Source organism: Grammomys surdaster, unplaced genomic scaffold, assembly GCF_004785775.1.
Source record: "Grammomys surdaster isolate TR1022 unplaced genomic scaffold, NIH_TR_1.0 114610, whole genome shotgun sequence".
In the NCBI taxonomy this organism is placed as follows: domain Eukaryota; kingdom Metazoa; phylum Chordata; class Mammalia; order Rodentia; family Muridae; genus Grammomys; species Grammomys surdaster.
In genome coordinates this window covers 9,383-15,604 of record NW_021612650.1, presented here as the reverse complement: position 1 = coordinate 15,604, position 6,222 = coordinate 9,383, and the positions used below count along the sequence as shown (strand labels likewise).

The window sequence follows — 6,222 nt, the reverse complement described above, 5'->3', positions numbered from 1 at the left end:
AACATAGGCAGGTGCAGGCAAGGACAAACTGACAACCATCAGTCCAGAGCCAGGCAGCCCAGACAGAGTTCTAGCCTGAGATGCTCATCAGTCTGGCTGAAGATCCAGCAACAACCTCAAGGGGGCCCCAGCTGAAGAGGAGGACCAGAGAGCTGACACTATTACTGTGGCTATGGAGTGCTCACAAAAAGGGGTCTATCATGACTGCCCTCTGAAAGACCAGACAAGCACCCAGAAGTCTCAATTGCAGATATTTACACTCAATCAGTGACCAGAAGCTGCTGACTCGTGTAGTTGACTTAGTGAAAAGCTGGAAGAAGCTGAGGAGTAGGGTAACCTTGTAGGAGGACCAGCAGTCTCAAATAACCTGGACCCCCAGGGATCTCTGAGACACTGGACCACCAACTGGCCAGTATAAACATGCTGATGTGAGGCCCCCAACACATATATAGAAAGTGGACTGAAAGGTCTGGATGCAGTCAAAGAAGGTGCACCTAACCCTCAAAGGACTCCACAGAGAATGGAGGTTTTGGGGAGTAGGTGTTTCTGAGGGTAGTCTGGGACCTTTTCGGGGAGACAGGTGGGGAGCAGAGCAGTATGTTAAACCATCAGAGGGTGAACATGGAGAGGGGTAAAAAATGGAGTGTAAAAGAAAGGTTAAATAAAATTAAGAAAAAAGTGTCAAGAGTTACAGATCAACTTTTTATTCATAAGAAATCAAATTTACAAAACAAGTTTAAATATGAAGGTTAATATAAATTGTGAAAATCGTTAGCAAAATCAAAACCAATAACAAGAACATGTAATATCTCAATAACATAAGAAAAAACAAAACCATGCAAAAGAAAATTTCAACAAACACTCTAACAGAAAAAATTGTGAGGTGACATTCCCTCACTGCACATTTAGCAGCAGAGACTACAGACAGTTTCTCCTCTTAAGTACTTGCTGGTCCTGCAGTCACCTCAGTTCTCTCTCAAGGGGTCACAGAGGAATGAGAAAAAGACCCTGAATCAGCCTGGATGTCTCACTGGCTACATAGTTTGGGCCCATTCTCACTGTGGAAATGATCTATGAGGAAGGAGATTCATCCAAAGAAGTCTGTGGCTGTTGAGGAGGGAGCTCGGCAGGGGGCTCCTGAGGTTGCAACTCATTCTGCAGGAGGCTCTCCTGCTGGGATGTGGCCAATTCCAGCTCTCTTGCAGCTTCTGAGACCTGGTAGAAGAAGGTAGTTATTAAGACACAGGCTTGGTGGGGACATGCATGTCAGATGTCAGTTGCTGTCTCCCACCACCTCAACTAGACTTCAACTTTGATCTTCTAACTGAAACCCTTGCTGCTAAATCTGCTAGCAGGGCAAAATATCAAGCAAAGCTCACAAACACATGGGCTGGCAAGCTGCTACTCAGACTTCTATCAGTGCAAACCAAGACCTGGCCAATGGGAAGAGGCCTCATTGGGCTGCAGGAGAAAGGAGAAGGCCACATGCCACCCAGACCACTGACAGTGAGAAGCACTCATTTGATATTTGCATTTGGCTTTACTCCCTGCAAGGTGATGCCTACCTTGGAAGTCACATGACCCCTGCACAACTCCTGTCACAAGATATAGAACTTTCTCAAAGCTCTGCTTAGAAATCCTCCTACCATGAGGACATGCAAGAGTGTGACCTGTCATTCATCTGTTACCCTTACTAGACTGCAGCTTCAAGCAGAGTCGCAAGGTACACTTGCCAATAATTCAGTGTCTCCCAAGAGTTGAAGTTCCCAGAATACTTGTGTATAGACAAAGTAATGAACATCTGCATTCCATGAAGTGGGTGGCTGATTGGGAGTGTGGATTTAAAAGATGGTGGATGAATGCAAAGATGGATCCAATAGGCAAATGATAACAGACAGTGTCAGTCTGAATAAGCTGCTTGTCCCTACCTGATGTTGCTGTTTCTGGAGGTTGCTGGTCTTCTCCTGTTCATCTTCAGCAGTCAGGTTCATCTCAGTCAAGTACTGTTGGAGGAGGTACCAATCAGCCTGCACTTCCTTGTAATTCTGCTTCACTTGGACTAATGACTTCTTTACAACAGATGACTGCAACAGGAGTCGACTGTGCAGGTTTCTGGAAACACACTCTGCATATCAAGATCCTGCAGCCACCTCCTCCCATTCCTACTTATACGTGCCATTACCCCACCAGGATCCAGGTTCCCATGAAGACCTAGAGCAATACATTTCAGTATATCCATGACAGCTGCACAAACAGCAAACAGCCAATGCAGATAAGAACTAATCATGTCTGCAGCCCAAACTCCAATAAGGCTCCATGTCTCTCCAAAAGAAAGAGATATCTCCATCTATATGACTCTCCCAAAGAAAGAGGTATCTCCATGACAGCCCATTGTATTGCAGCAACTTCAATTAGTAGGGTGCAAATACCCTCACTGGAGGTCAGGAGAACTAAGGGGAGGGCATTCTATGCATGTGTTCCATCACACTCACATCTGTAAAACCCTGCCTGAAACCCAGAAGTCCAGGACTGCAAAGGAACCCTCTCATTTAATTATCTTAGAGGCTCCTCGGGATGCATGGATAACCCTGGCAAGGCTAACTTTCTCTTACAGATTGATGAAACATGAGTCCAAAAGGCCCAAGGTACACTGATGGTTAAGAAGCTGAAGGGAGAGACCAGACCTGCAGACCCTACATTACAGAATCAAAGGAATGCAAAAATAGCCATTGCACAAGTGGTAGGCTCCATGACCTGTACTTACCTATAGAAGTTAATCTCCTTCTTGTGCTCCTGGAAGTTCTCACAGGAGTCAATGTTCTCCATCTCTAATTTGTTCAGAAAAGACACTATCATCTTCTCTTTAACTTAAATTTTTCATACAGTGGTTTTTTCCTGTAATAGGGTCTGGCCCCAGGAAGACAGAACTCCATGAACATGGCTTTGAGTAACACATCAACTCAGGCTGGGTCCTGTCCTACCCCAATCCTGGAAGGCCAATTTCTTCCTTCTACATACTCGCATCTTCTCCACCTTTGGAAACTTGTTATCCTGGACAGCAGAAGTTTGGCATCCAGATGGAGGGTACTCTGGCTCCCTGTGTTCACTCAACTGGCCTAAACTACAGGTCTAGCAGCTTATGCTCTAAAGAGACTAGGCCACATGTCCTTGACCACCAGAAATCTGTGATTATATATTTCCTACTTTCAAAACAGGGACTCTAAATCCTGGATAACTAATAGTGTAGAGATTATCATTACATATAATTCTGGAGATGAGACCAGACATCAACACAGTTTTCTAGTCTGCCAAAGAGATACAAATGTACAGACAAATGGCACCACACAGGCAATGAACAGTGCTGTTTACAGTAGGGGCTCCCAGGCCTCAGGACTCATATCACCTTTAAACTGTTATACAGGTAAATCCACAGGACAAAACACAGAACCCTAGTTCCCAAAGAGTGGAGGGAAATATATACCTACCCTGTGTCTGCACATCCATATGCATGTGTACACACACAAGCACACAGACAAGGAAAAGGAAAAGGAAACAGAATCAGAGAATGAGAAAGAAAGAGATACAGCATTGGAGAGAGAACAATCAGAATAAGAAGAAATTCATTCAGTGTTACTGACTCAGAGTATCAGGCACACAGACAAAGAGGAACAGGCATAAGCTTCAGGCTTTCTAGTTATGCATTGAGATGAACAGTGTGGGAACAGCTGCTGCTAAGACATTCCAGTCCTCAATTAATAGAGAGGTAAGTACAAAGCGTCACCACAAACTCACTGCATCTGTCGAGGACTTTCCAAATGCATGCTGCGCATTCACTAGCCACTGCCTCCATCCAGAATTCTTTAATCAGACCACAAGTTCAACATTTCAATTGGAGGAAGCAAAAGAATCCGTTTCCCTTCTTGCTCCTAACCTAGCTTCAGGTTCAGCCTCTCCTCTAAGAAGCACTTAGGGACATAAAGTTGAGCACAGGAACTCTGTGGAGGTACTGCTTCCCAGAACTCACAACCTTAAAGGATAAGATGAGGGTAATATTGCAGATGTCAGACTGACACCAAAGTGTTTGGAGTAATGAGTACCTGTTGTTCATGGATCCCTCTGTGACATAGATCAAGCGGTCTCTCAGCTCGTTTCTCTCCTGGGTACTGAGCTTCAGCACTTTGGTCAGACTCTTTTCCTCCTTTTGGCCTCTTTCTTGCTTAGGACAGTTGCAGGGGATGATGACTGTCTGCCAGCCATTGTAGGCAGAAGAACATAAGTAAACTGCCCCAAGAGAATGCAGAGAGTCCTGGGAGAACACCCTGAGCTCTAAGAGAAGGAGAGCATGCCTGGAAACCAGGGACACCGCAAACAGTCTGGTCCAGGCATTAGATGCCTCCTAAGTGAATCTCAGCTCTCCCATCACTCTATAGAGACCAGGAGATGAAAGCAGCCAGGTGTTTCCTCTATCTCACTACACATTCTCCTGATGACCACAGAGGTAGCTTCTCCACCATTATTGTCAGTTTTACAAGGTGCAACTTGGCTTTAGATCCCTCAGTCTTGTGGTTTCACAAGTCAGATAGAATATTAAGTAACCCAAAGAACTTGTGTGATAGGAGAAGATCAGATGTCCCACGTTGTTAGTCAAGGCACAGTAGTTTGGACTAAAATGCATGCAGAATGAGACAATGGTCAACACAGTGGCAATTCCCCTTACTGAAACACCAAACACCCCAGAGATGGCAAAAGGGTTCATTGTCTTAGTGTATCAATATTGAAAGATATTTGATTAAAGGACAGACATACCAGCCACCCACTATTGGTGAAAAAGAAATCTAAGGTGGGTACTGTCATGGAAAGGAGGTCAGAGGAGTTCTGAGAACATAAGACCATGACCAGGAGCACAATTCTTTCCCTGGTACTACTGTCAGATACCCACAGAAGCTTAAAAACAAAGCCATGGAAGTGAAGTGCAGGGATTCCCTTAAATATACTGGCATAGTTTAGACCCTCTGTGACTCTTGATGGTCTCATTTTGTCCCCATGTAACAACCACAAAACCCAATCAAAGTAAAGACTTGGTATTTGAAAATACCTGCTTTGTCAGTGCCATCACCTGCCTTAAGGGATGAAGAAAGTCTTGTTCTGAAATCCTTGATGTTTAAGTATTGTGATTATCATGGAAATTCTTTTGCTTCCCAGTGAAGTCAGTTTCTGTGCCCAAATTGCTAGGAAGGACAGCTCAGGCCACCCCAGACAGGAAGCTCAACAACCCCTTCCCAGGACTTACTCCACATTCCCCAAGACCACCTTCTTCATCCTTCATTACTCTCAGATGAACATCCAGCTACTTTCTGCCTCTATCTAGTTTCTGTCACCTCCATATCTGGTCTTCCAAAATGTCTCCTCAGTCGGGAAATCATGTCTAGGAACATAGGCTGTAGACACTGAGAGAGCTCAGTGCACTTGTTGTCACTACAACACTGGTGACATCACAAGGGATGCCAAGAACTCTCCAGGATACAATGCGATGTCCAAAGAAGGGGCTGCAGATGTCATGGGGAACACCCTTTGCCTCCCTGCTAATTTTCTCCCTGTACATTTAGGAAGCTGAGGCATCCTTATAAGGGTGTTTCCTGGGTCACAGACATCGGGCACCTCCACTTTCCAAAGCCAGAGTTTGTTCTAGACTTGATCAGAAACACATAAGTCATTTTTTTTTCTAAAATTAACTGACTGTTTCCCTTAAGACCTTGCCCAGGAATGTCTAATCCTACCTCAAGCTTTCATTATTCACCAATATTAGCCATCAAAAACTGCTGAAAATCACATCAGGAAGAATGTAGAGGAGGAAAGATCTCCTGTCTCATCATGTAGAGATGCTTGAAATCACATCCTGGAAGAGCCTGAAGGGCAGGTGGCAAAATTAGTGTGCATTAGGGGGTGCACTCATGAAGCTGTGTGCTTAGCATTTGAATGGTACCCCAAGGGGCCTTAGGAGGGAAAGGTGCAGTTATCAGGTGCTCACAACAGTCTGGAGATCTGTTCACAGAGGAAGATCAATATTGTAGCCACCAATGAAAAAGCCCTTAGGCCGGGTGAGGGGCTCTCCTCTCAGTGCCAAAGTCACCAATGCAGGTTTCCTCACAGGCCCCTCTGAGCTATACCATGGGATCCTTTCTAACAATAAAATAGTCAGCAGTGGTGAGGGACATGCACAGT

At 44.9% G+C, this 6,222-nt stretch overlaps 1 pseudogene; it reads right to left on the bottom strand.

The window, feature by feature from the left end:
• Positions 1-1,071: 1,071 nt before the first annotated feature.
• Positions 1,072-5,435, bottom strand: LOC114635635 (annotated as a pseudogene).
• Positions 5,436-6,222: the final 787 nt, after the last annotated feature.